Source organism: Rhipicephalus sanguineus, chromosome 7, assembly GCF_013339695.2.
Source record: "Rhipicephalus sanguineus isolate Rsan-2018 chromosome 7, BIME_Rsan_1.4, whole genome shotgun sequence".
Taxonomy (NCBI): Eukaryota; Metazoa; Arthropoda; class Arachnida; order Ixodida; family Ixodidae; genus Rhipicephalus; species Rhipicephalus sanguineus.
The window spans coordinates 138,119,604-138,129,359 of NC_051182.1; positions in this window are offsets into that span (position 1 = coordinate 138,119,604).

Below are 9,756 nucleotides of genomic sequence, written 5' to 3' on the forward strand. Positions count from 1 at the left end.
TGCAGACATCTAGGTATATTAATGCAACGTTGAATAAACGTTTTCACAAGAAGTTTTTAGAAGACGTTGAAAAAACGTTTTTTACAAGAAGTCTTTTTAAAACGTTTAGTGAACATTTTTTTCTAGAGCTTTTGCCATTAAAATGCGCACATATGAACTTCGGTCGCTCGTATACGTTCGTAATCGCAAATATTGGTCGCCTGAACCGCATGCGCAATAAAAAGAAAGGGTAGCGGGTTTATATTTCTCCCCATTTTAACATGTGAAGATCGGTAAACCAAATTTTCCCATCTTTTAGCCCACCATGCACGTGAAGGATACAAAATCATTCGCCGAACATCGATCACCATCGCTTAATTGATGAAATAAAATGTGATACAATGTATGGGCAGTATGGGGACCGAGAGTGCCCCCGGACCCTTCGAGCGTCATCTCCAGTTCGTTCGCGCGCAGACCATGCTTGCCGAGGCGCGCTCAGGCCTCGGAAAGTCTCAAGTTCCAGCCATCGCCGAAGGGGGGCGAAAAAATCGACCCCGTTTGCAGCTAAAAAACAAACCATAGTGGCTCCGTTCAAATCTGCCCTCGGCGACGCCAAAAAATCCGCCAGAGGCGCCGTAATAAAAGCATATTTAAGAGAAATACAGCTATCATTCCTGCATAAAAGTGCTTTTTCTTGTGTAACTGAAAGTAATGTTTGAATGATGAGTAAATTTGTTGTTTAGTGATTGAAAACATCTCTGCCTTGTCGCTCACCGCTGACGGCCGGCGCGCGGTAACGAGCAAGCGGACCGTCGCTGTGACCAGTGACGAAGCGCAAAAAGTGCGCCGCTGCGTCTCGGGTGTCGCAGATAACGCGCAGAATATGCGCAGTTAGCGTCCGATGGTTGGCAGCTGGTTTGTTGATCCCCGTTTTCTTGCGAATTCCATCGTTAATGTTGTCTGAAATAGGCATGAAAGTTTTTTAATTCACCGATGTAATCATATTGCAATTATGGTGGGCAGTCGGTGTGCTACTGTATTGTGCCGCAGGAGCTGCGATACCAGCGGAGGCGTCAGTTTCCACAGGTTCCTCGACGATGGCAGGTACACGTACTTTCAAGCTCAGCGTTTTTCTTTCTGCTTTGTGACCTCGTTAACATATCACACTTCACTGTTCTCGCTTTTGAGTTTTTTGCTAACACGTGTGGACAAAGCTGCTATTTCACTTGTACTTGCAAGGTCTGGTGGGCTCAAATGAGCAAGTGAATTATGCGATGGCATGAGCACGACTTGGCCAGACTGTTGATGAAGCCTACTTTCCAGTGGCGATGTCACAATAAGAGAATGACCGGGATAGAAAATCGTTTCTCCCTTCTCTGTTTTTCCGCACCTCTTTGAGGCCTTGCATATATCCCATTTATGGGTTGTTTCATCGGTATCACGTGTTAAAATGCTCATGTTTTCTGCCATTCTGTAAGCATCCACTATAATGTGATTTCTTTGCGTGAACCTGCTTGGTATTCTCAGCCTGACCGCAATATGTTGTAATAACAACAAACCCGGGGGTCTTCAGGCGTACTCGTTGAAAGCAAGTACTGAAACTGTAGCAAAAAAATGCTGATGGTTTACGCCTTTCTTGCAATACAAGTTGGTTATTCTGAGCGCTAGATGACGGTGGAAACGGGCAACAAACGTCATCTAATTTGTTTTGTCTCTTTGAAGTACCGCGAAGGCTAGTCGTTTACGAGCTCACGATGTCTCAACAAGGACCTTTTACCGCTTGCTGACTGTCAATAAAGATTATCGTTCCTTCTACTCACTCGTGAATTGTTCTTACTGGTGTCAGTTGCCAATGTATGCCTTTCGGTTCCATGTAACCTTCGTACGCAAAGGTACTGCGTTCCGAAGGGCGCTTTGGCGTGCTGCTGGGCGTATCGACGCGCTCAAAACAAGCGGGCGAAAGATAACGAGACCTCCGTAGCCCTACGCGAGTCCCGGCCTCTTACGTCCACTTCTGTTTAAAAGGGATAGAATAAAAAACCAGCCGAGGCACCCGCGTATGCGCATACGCACCCGGTACGGAATAAAAAACGCAGCCATTTGCATTTTTCTACCTAAAAAAACAATAAATTTTGTTTTCCGCTTCCTGTTTACGCAGCGCCATCTCTTGGGTGCCTTCGGTAGTTCCATGCGCTACCGCTGCTTATCTTTCGTACCGTTGTCAAGGCTACAGTTTCCCTTCTCTAAACTGGTTCTTTATTCTATGGCGCGCTCCTAGCGAGGGCGGAAGAAAAGCGCCTTTTCCTCACCCTCCCGCCGTCGAGAGGCGAGACATGGCCTCAGAGATAGCGGGCGCGTCCCCCCATCTCGGAGGCCATGGTCGAGACATGTCGCCACCCATGGTCGCCATTGGTCGCCACACACTTCGTCATTCTACGTCATCGTGTCGTGCCCTCTCATTGGCCGCCCGTGACGCCGCTCTGGCGCTCTCGCCGCTCTCGCTCTTATCTCGCTCTCTTTCCACCGAAGCCGCCGACGATAACTGCGCAGTATAGTTTCAAGCGTTTCAAGTTCAATATTCTTTCTCCGTCTTTTCGGAATGTGCTTCTTGTTCGTCCTGCTATTTTTTCGTGTCAAAACTCCAGGACCTCATGGTCTTCCAGACACCCAACAGACGTAAGTGTCATTTTCAGCTTTCCGCGCGAAAGGGTCTGCCATGGAAAGAAAAAAGAAAGCTATCGGCTCCCTATCGCGTCGGCAAAAACATCGCCGACTTCATGCTGCAGTTGAGCCGCTTTTTCGCCAGACCGCCTCGATGCAAAATAATGAAAGCTAGTAACTTTTCAGCACAAAACTCAACTACTGAAAGCGTAGATAATGCCTGCCTGGTTACAATCTGTGTTGAGGATGATGAATGTGGAAGTGCGTCACCTGAACCCGCCGACAGGTCACCTAAACGAATTATACATGAGAGCGCCAGCTCATGCCCGTGTTCAAGTAACTTTGCTGTGAGGCCTTAGAAGGATGTGCAGAAGGCGTCAAAACATATGCTTCGAAAATGTTCCGAATTGTCATAATTTTTGAAAGACATAGGGTAAGCTGTTGCACGCACATGCTTGGCTGACTTCATTGTGCCATTTGCGTGCAGGATGAAAATAAAGTTCTGAGTATTGCCGAAACCACGACACGATTATGATGGCCACCGTTGTGGAGGAACTCGTTGATTTTGCTTACCCGGGATTCTGAAACATAATATCAACTGTTCAGCTGCACTTTCCTTTGGCTGTTACTTTCTACTGTTAACTAGGTTTTGCTGTTGTGCTTGTGTGTATCTGTGGTTGAAATTTCTAAAGTATCTTGTTTTCTGTACTCATAAGTGACCTCAACACACTTGGTAAAAATTTTTAGCACATAAGCAACACAAAGCCGAAAAGGGACAATCTGTGCACTAACTTTAAAAACAATGGTTTATTGCACACGAGGCACTCGTAGACAATGGGGTGGTGCCCTCAAGCTTAACCAAGGTGCCATGCAGAGAGATGTCTTCTTCCGCTTTATTTTAGCAAAATATACGGTATACTGATCACTTCGCGAACTACTCCATGTTCAAGAAAGTCAGTGCTTCATTCGAGAAGGACAGTCGAGGAGTGCTAACAAAATTGATACCCCCTATTGCAATTTTTGCAGCTTCTATTATCAACTTCGTTAGTTCAACTCTATTAGCTGATAAAACATTTGTGTTCTGAAAGAAAGGTTCCCACTCACATGCTCTACACTGTCACGCCAGACATCCATCGTGTTTACAAGATTACAATGCTGTCTTATAAATGCCATTGTATGTACCGCAACTAGGCAGGACAACAGAAAGGAACAGACGAACACTGTTGTCCTGTCTAGTTGCGCTACTTACGATGGTATTTACTATGTCGAGACACTAACTCACCCAACATTCGCTCGCCTCTTTTAAAAATGCTCTCTTAACCTATCATTCCTGCAGTGGCCCATTTCCCGGCATACTGCTTACCGCATGAAAGAGGTATCTGATAAATGACAGCTTCTCTGCATTCCAGAAACTGTGTCCTATGTTGTTTCTTGCAGGCAGTCGTCGTCTTTGGTGCTTGAGTGCTGATTCTGCAAATCGATTTCAGTTTGCATCGAGCTGAAAAACTACTTGCACATTAGCACGTGATGCCAACCTTTTTTATTCCGTACTTGAATAGCGCAACAACTCAACGGAACACATAGCACATTGGAAAGATTCACACACAACACGTCACACAAACAAAGGTGTTAGTCGCAGAGGTCCCGATTAGGAAGTACCACTCCATTGTTCTAGTCTGCCATTCCAACAGTGATGTTGCTCAAAAAGGAATAGCTGTTGTGCCACACTTGCACGAAATCTTGCACTACATCATAAGGTTGATGTCACTTGCTAATGTACAAATAGTTTTTACGCTCCATGAAAGCTGAAATCGATTTGCAGAATTAGCAGCCAAGCATCGAAGAAGACAACTGCTTGCCAGAAACGACATAGAATGCGGTTTGTGGAATGTGGAGAAACTGTCGCTTATCAGATACCTCTTTCCTGCAGTAAGCAGTATGTCGTGTAAACAAGCAGCTGCATGAATGATAGGTTAATAGAGCATTGTAATCTTGTAAATAAAGCCAATGATGGGTGGCTTGCATTGTCCTGTAGAGCGTGTGGGTGTGAACCTTTCTAGCAGAACTCAAAGGTTTTATCAACCAATAGAGCTTAACTAACGAGATTGATAATACTATAAGCTGCCAAAATCGCAAATATCCGTACCACTTGTGTTAGTACTCTGTCCCTGTCCTTGTCAGATAAAGAATAGACTTTCTGGAATGTGCAGCAGTCTGTGAGTTTATGAGTGTTATGTATATCTAAAAATGAAATGGAAAAAGACAAATCTCGGTGCATTGTGTCTTGGTGCAGTGTGAGTGCACCGGCATTGTGCAACTGTTTGCCTCGTGTGCAATAAACCATTCTACTGAAAGTTAGTGCACATGTTGTGTCTCCATTTTTGTTCTTGTGTTGGTTATGCGAAAAAATTCTTTGCATGTGCTACCATCTAGGGCGAATTTTTCCCTAAACCAATGTCGCCCTGTGCTACGGTGTTTGTTGTTGTTTAACCAAACTAGCTTCTTGTTTCGTTTTATTTGTTTCTTGGTTATGCTGGTGTAGGTGCATGCTTGACTGAAACATGTTCCTGGCTCATCGTGCCTTTTGTGTGCAGGCTGAAATTAGAATTCCAGGTATTCCCAAAACCACGATATTATTGACACACACCATTGTAGAGGAACTCTAAATTTTGCCTACCCAAGATTCTTTAACATATGTAAATTTACTTCATTGAGACAAAATAAGCCATTGAACTGCTCCTATTGGCGTTTACAAATGTTCGATGATTTAGCAAAGTATTGCTGCTGTGCTCGTGTGTTTGCCAAGACAGCCTTCCGATTTTTGTTGTGCTGATACATGTCTGATTGATTGAGACACGTTGTACTTTACTGTGCCTTTTGCGTGCAGGTTCTTGAACAAAGTCATCAATTCCATTGCTCCAGCCTATGTCAAGTGGCCAACATATTGTTTGGAATTGCTACAATAAAGGTTATGCATGATAACGACATTTGTTGGAATTTCGCATTTACTTTTGGAAGCGTGGTATAACGTATTCCATAAAACACAAGTAATGAAAATGGCCCGACATCAAAATGCTTAGATGTGTTGAGAACAATGAATTAAGGCAATGTCATGTCTGAATAAATAGGGCTAACCAATTCTTTGGCCAGAACACCAATTTTGCTGAGATAAAAAATTCTTGAACACAGGGTGACGCCGGAGCCGCTTCGATTAAGCGGACTTTTCTTCAAGGCTGGAACTTGAAGACAAGTTAGTTTGTCAAAATGTTGGCTCCAGCAACACGCTAGTCAATTCGTTGTATCATGCCAGTGTTTTGCTATCACGTTTTAGCTGTTCACTGTCAAGCGTAATAGGTAAAGGGATGCCTGCGTAATATGGCGTCACATTAATTTCTCGAGCTACTCTAGCGAGCAGGATTGATAATTCAAAAAAGGCAGAAGTTGAGAGGAAGATGGAAGCTTGAAGAGATGAGAAATTCTTCGACAAGGTGTGTCGCTGGAGTCAGCGCTTCGACAAGCAAACTTGTCTTCTTCAAAGCTGTGAATTGACAAGTCTGCTTGTCGAAATGGCTCCAGCGACACCCCGTGTCCAAGAATTGGTCATCTCTTCAAGCTTCCATCTTCCCCTCAACTTCTGCCTTTTTTGAATTATCAATCCTGCTCGCTAGAGTAGCTCGAGAAATTAATGTGACGCCATATTACGCAGGCATCCCTTTACCTATTACGCTTGACAGTGAACAGCTAAAACGTGATTGCAAAAGGCTGCATGATGCAACGAATTGACTAGGGCAAGCTCCTCAACAAGCTGGTTTGCATGAAAAATAAATGTCTAAAAAAGCTCTTAAAAAGATCTAGCAAGAAGTTTTTTAGAATTCTTGCAAGCAGTTTTCTAGACTTCTAATAACGTGGCGTTAGCACAGCTACAGGAAGTTTTCAAGCTGCTTACGTCTAAATAACATCTCAACTAAACTTCTAATATACTTTTGGAGTTTCCTTTCTAGATGTTTAGTAGAAGTTTTCTAGCTTTTCTTGTGTTTCGTGGGGCAGCGCGCACTGACACGATGACTCGCGCGCGCTTCCCGCCCGCAAATGATGCTTATCTGCCACAGGATGGAAAAGGCGCTACCTTTTCTTGATCGTCGGCCCCGCGCTCAGCGTCCACAAAATCGGCTGCAGATGCGCAAGACATTGTTTAGATACGTTGAATTAAAAAACTCGCAGGGTCTCTTATGCATTCGCCAAAGATGACTAGAAGGCGAAAGCCATCTTCTTGTCAGTCGATGTATTGATTCTCCCGCGCCCCCCTTCAAAAGCGTTCTGAACCTAACGCGGTTTTGCACGGCCTCCGTGACCGATCACGGAGGCAATGCAAAGCGACCATGTCGTGTGAATACGTCCTGTGACGCCACGTTATGTGACGTCATAATGACGCTACATATTTTGGCGATCTGCGACGTCATGATGACGTCATATAATAATGCCATCACCGATCACGGAGGCAATGCAAGGGGGCCATGTCGTGTGAATACGTCATATGTGACATCACGTTATGTCACGTCATGATCTTGTCATAATGAAATTACAAATTTAGGAGGTCTGTGACGTCATGATGACGTCATATGTTGACCTCATCACTTGACGATTATTTTTTGCGCCACTCGGCTTGATGCCGCTACGGTCAATCTTCCCGTTTGTAGAGGCATCTGGCTTTCGCCTTCATAAGCTACGCGACGTTTGCTGGTGGACGTACAAAGCGAGAGAGTCAAATGCTGCGGCTGTGATCTGCATTTATGTTGGCAATAACATTTTTTTCAGTCAAGCTTGCGTTCCCCTGACGCAAACACTATGTCCCAAGGTTACTTGTGTCACTCTCAAACTGACATTGGGCCTCTCCAACCCCGTGTATTTTCTTGGAGCCTCATTTATTTACATGGGAAAGATGCCACCCTGTTGGCGTTAAACACGACACTGCTGCCAAAATTGCTGGGGTACTCGTCAAATATTTACTATCTTGTTTTGCGGCAGCTAGTTGCTGCAGTAACTTCTATTTTATTCACCGCTATTTCAAGTTCACGTAGGTCCTAGTTCATAGCCGACGTTTGCAGAACAAGTCCGGCGAACGTTACTGTATTTTCTTTCTTTTCCTTGACGTTACATGCTACTACCATGCTCGGTCTCGTAGACTACTTCTCCTTCCACCAGCAATCTCGAAATGGTGAAGGTTTGGTCTATGAATTTGTTGATGACAGAGATTGGCAAATTCACTGGAATGCAAATGGAACGATAATTAAGGAGCATTAAAAAAAGGCGTCGCATTTGCTCACGTTTTGTGTGAGCACCAAACGAAACGAATGCACTGAATAAAGAAACAGAAGCAGCGGCATTTGCCCGCTGAGAAGACCGATCAACACGCAGTGCGAGACAACTTGTCAAATGACATTGAAACGTACAGGAATTTAGACCGAAAAAAAAACAAAACAAACTGAATCGTCGGGACGGCGCATCACAAAGTTTCCATGCGCACCGAAGCCGTAGTTGTAATGAAATTGTTTTTGAACTGCTCTGATAGCGTCCGCGCAACGGTAGTTGTTTGTGTACTCACAAATTATCATATTTTGCGGCCTAAAGTTCACAGCGCGGTGCCAAAACGCGCTCGTAGCAAAAGCGAAACCTTCAGTACGAGCATACATGCAGACACTCATACATGCAGAGGCACCGTCAGTCGTCGCGAACCCGTGCGATCGCTGGCTTGAGGCTTCTTTCTGTTATGCTCCGTTTGGTTATACAGGCAGTCTACTCTAACGAGATATTTCACATATTTTGCACTCAGCGAGTGACTACCTTTCATGCAAGAAGCCGGTTCAGGGGTCTCCAACGCGGTGACCGCGTGACGCTGGTGCTCGGTTTTCTGCAGAGAGACAGCGACTGTAGACTATCTTGTGCTTTCTGTTCGTCGAAAATTATTCTTTTGACAGGAAAGAACATATTTCTTTTCGAAAGTACCTGCAGAAATGTCCCGGAGGGCTTCCGCGAGGTGATTTTGTAGAGCGCCGACAGCAAAACCTATGGGGCGCGCGCCGGCGGAATCCTGCCTAGCACGCAATCGAGGCGCGTCCGATAGAGGGCGACTCCGTAACTCCTCGCCGCCAATACCTGGGTGAATATCGCCACATTCAATCAGTACATGTTCCATCGTTTCCTAAGTTCCCCCGCAGCATGTACAGTGTTCTTCTTCGTTACTGAATCTCGCTTTATAACTATGCGTTCTAAGGCAGCCCGACCTTGCTTCAAACAGTAAAGCGCTTCCCCTTGAATTATCATAAAACCTTTCCCTCCTTATTTCGTTTTCTCCCTTTCGGTAGTTACTCAGAGCCGGCTTCTTTTCCATCGCTACATGTCATCCAATAAGTCCTCTCCGCCTCTCTGACCGTCCGCTTAATGCTCCTTGTTGCCATATCGCCCGCACTGCTAGCCGTATATTAGGGGCGAAGCTCCTTAAGGCGGCACCCGTTCGTCCCTCGTAGTCGTCGTGGTCGTAGTAGTGAGTAACAAGTCTTACGCTTTGACCTCCAAGGTGGTGCCGGTGGGAGATTTCTCCTGTGCGTTGTTGAACAATAAAAAATTCGCAGCGTGCGCGTTAACTAAAAGCCGAATTCTTCTGTCTCTCATTCCCCATTAGCAGCCATTGGCATGTTCCAATAGGAAACGTTAGTAGAAGTAGAAGTGTAAGTGTTAGCTAAAAGCCGACTTCTTCTGTCTCTCATTGCCATTAGCAGCCATTATTTACCTCCAAGGTAGTGCCTGGTGAGATTTCTCCTGTGCGTGATTAAACAATAAAAATTTTGTTCAAAACGCCGTTGATTGATGAAATAAACCAACGAAAGACGCCAGATGTTTTGTAAAAGCAGAACGAAAGAACGCCAGATGTTTTTCTTAAAGTGTAGTAGTAGTAGTTATATGTAGCCACCTCGCCCGATCGTCAACGGGCGAGGTGGACCGGCGACGGCGCGAGGACCCTGCCGTACGAGAGTTAAATCACACTAAAAGACATACTTTGCGGGCGATACACTCTAGTGAGCTTTCAACTTTTCGTCTTAATGTACATGATAAAGAAAT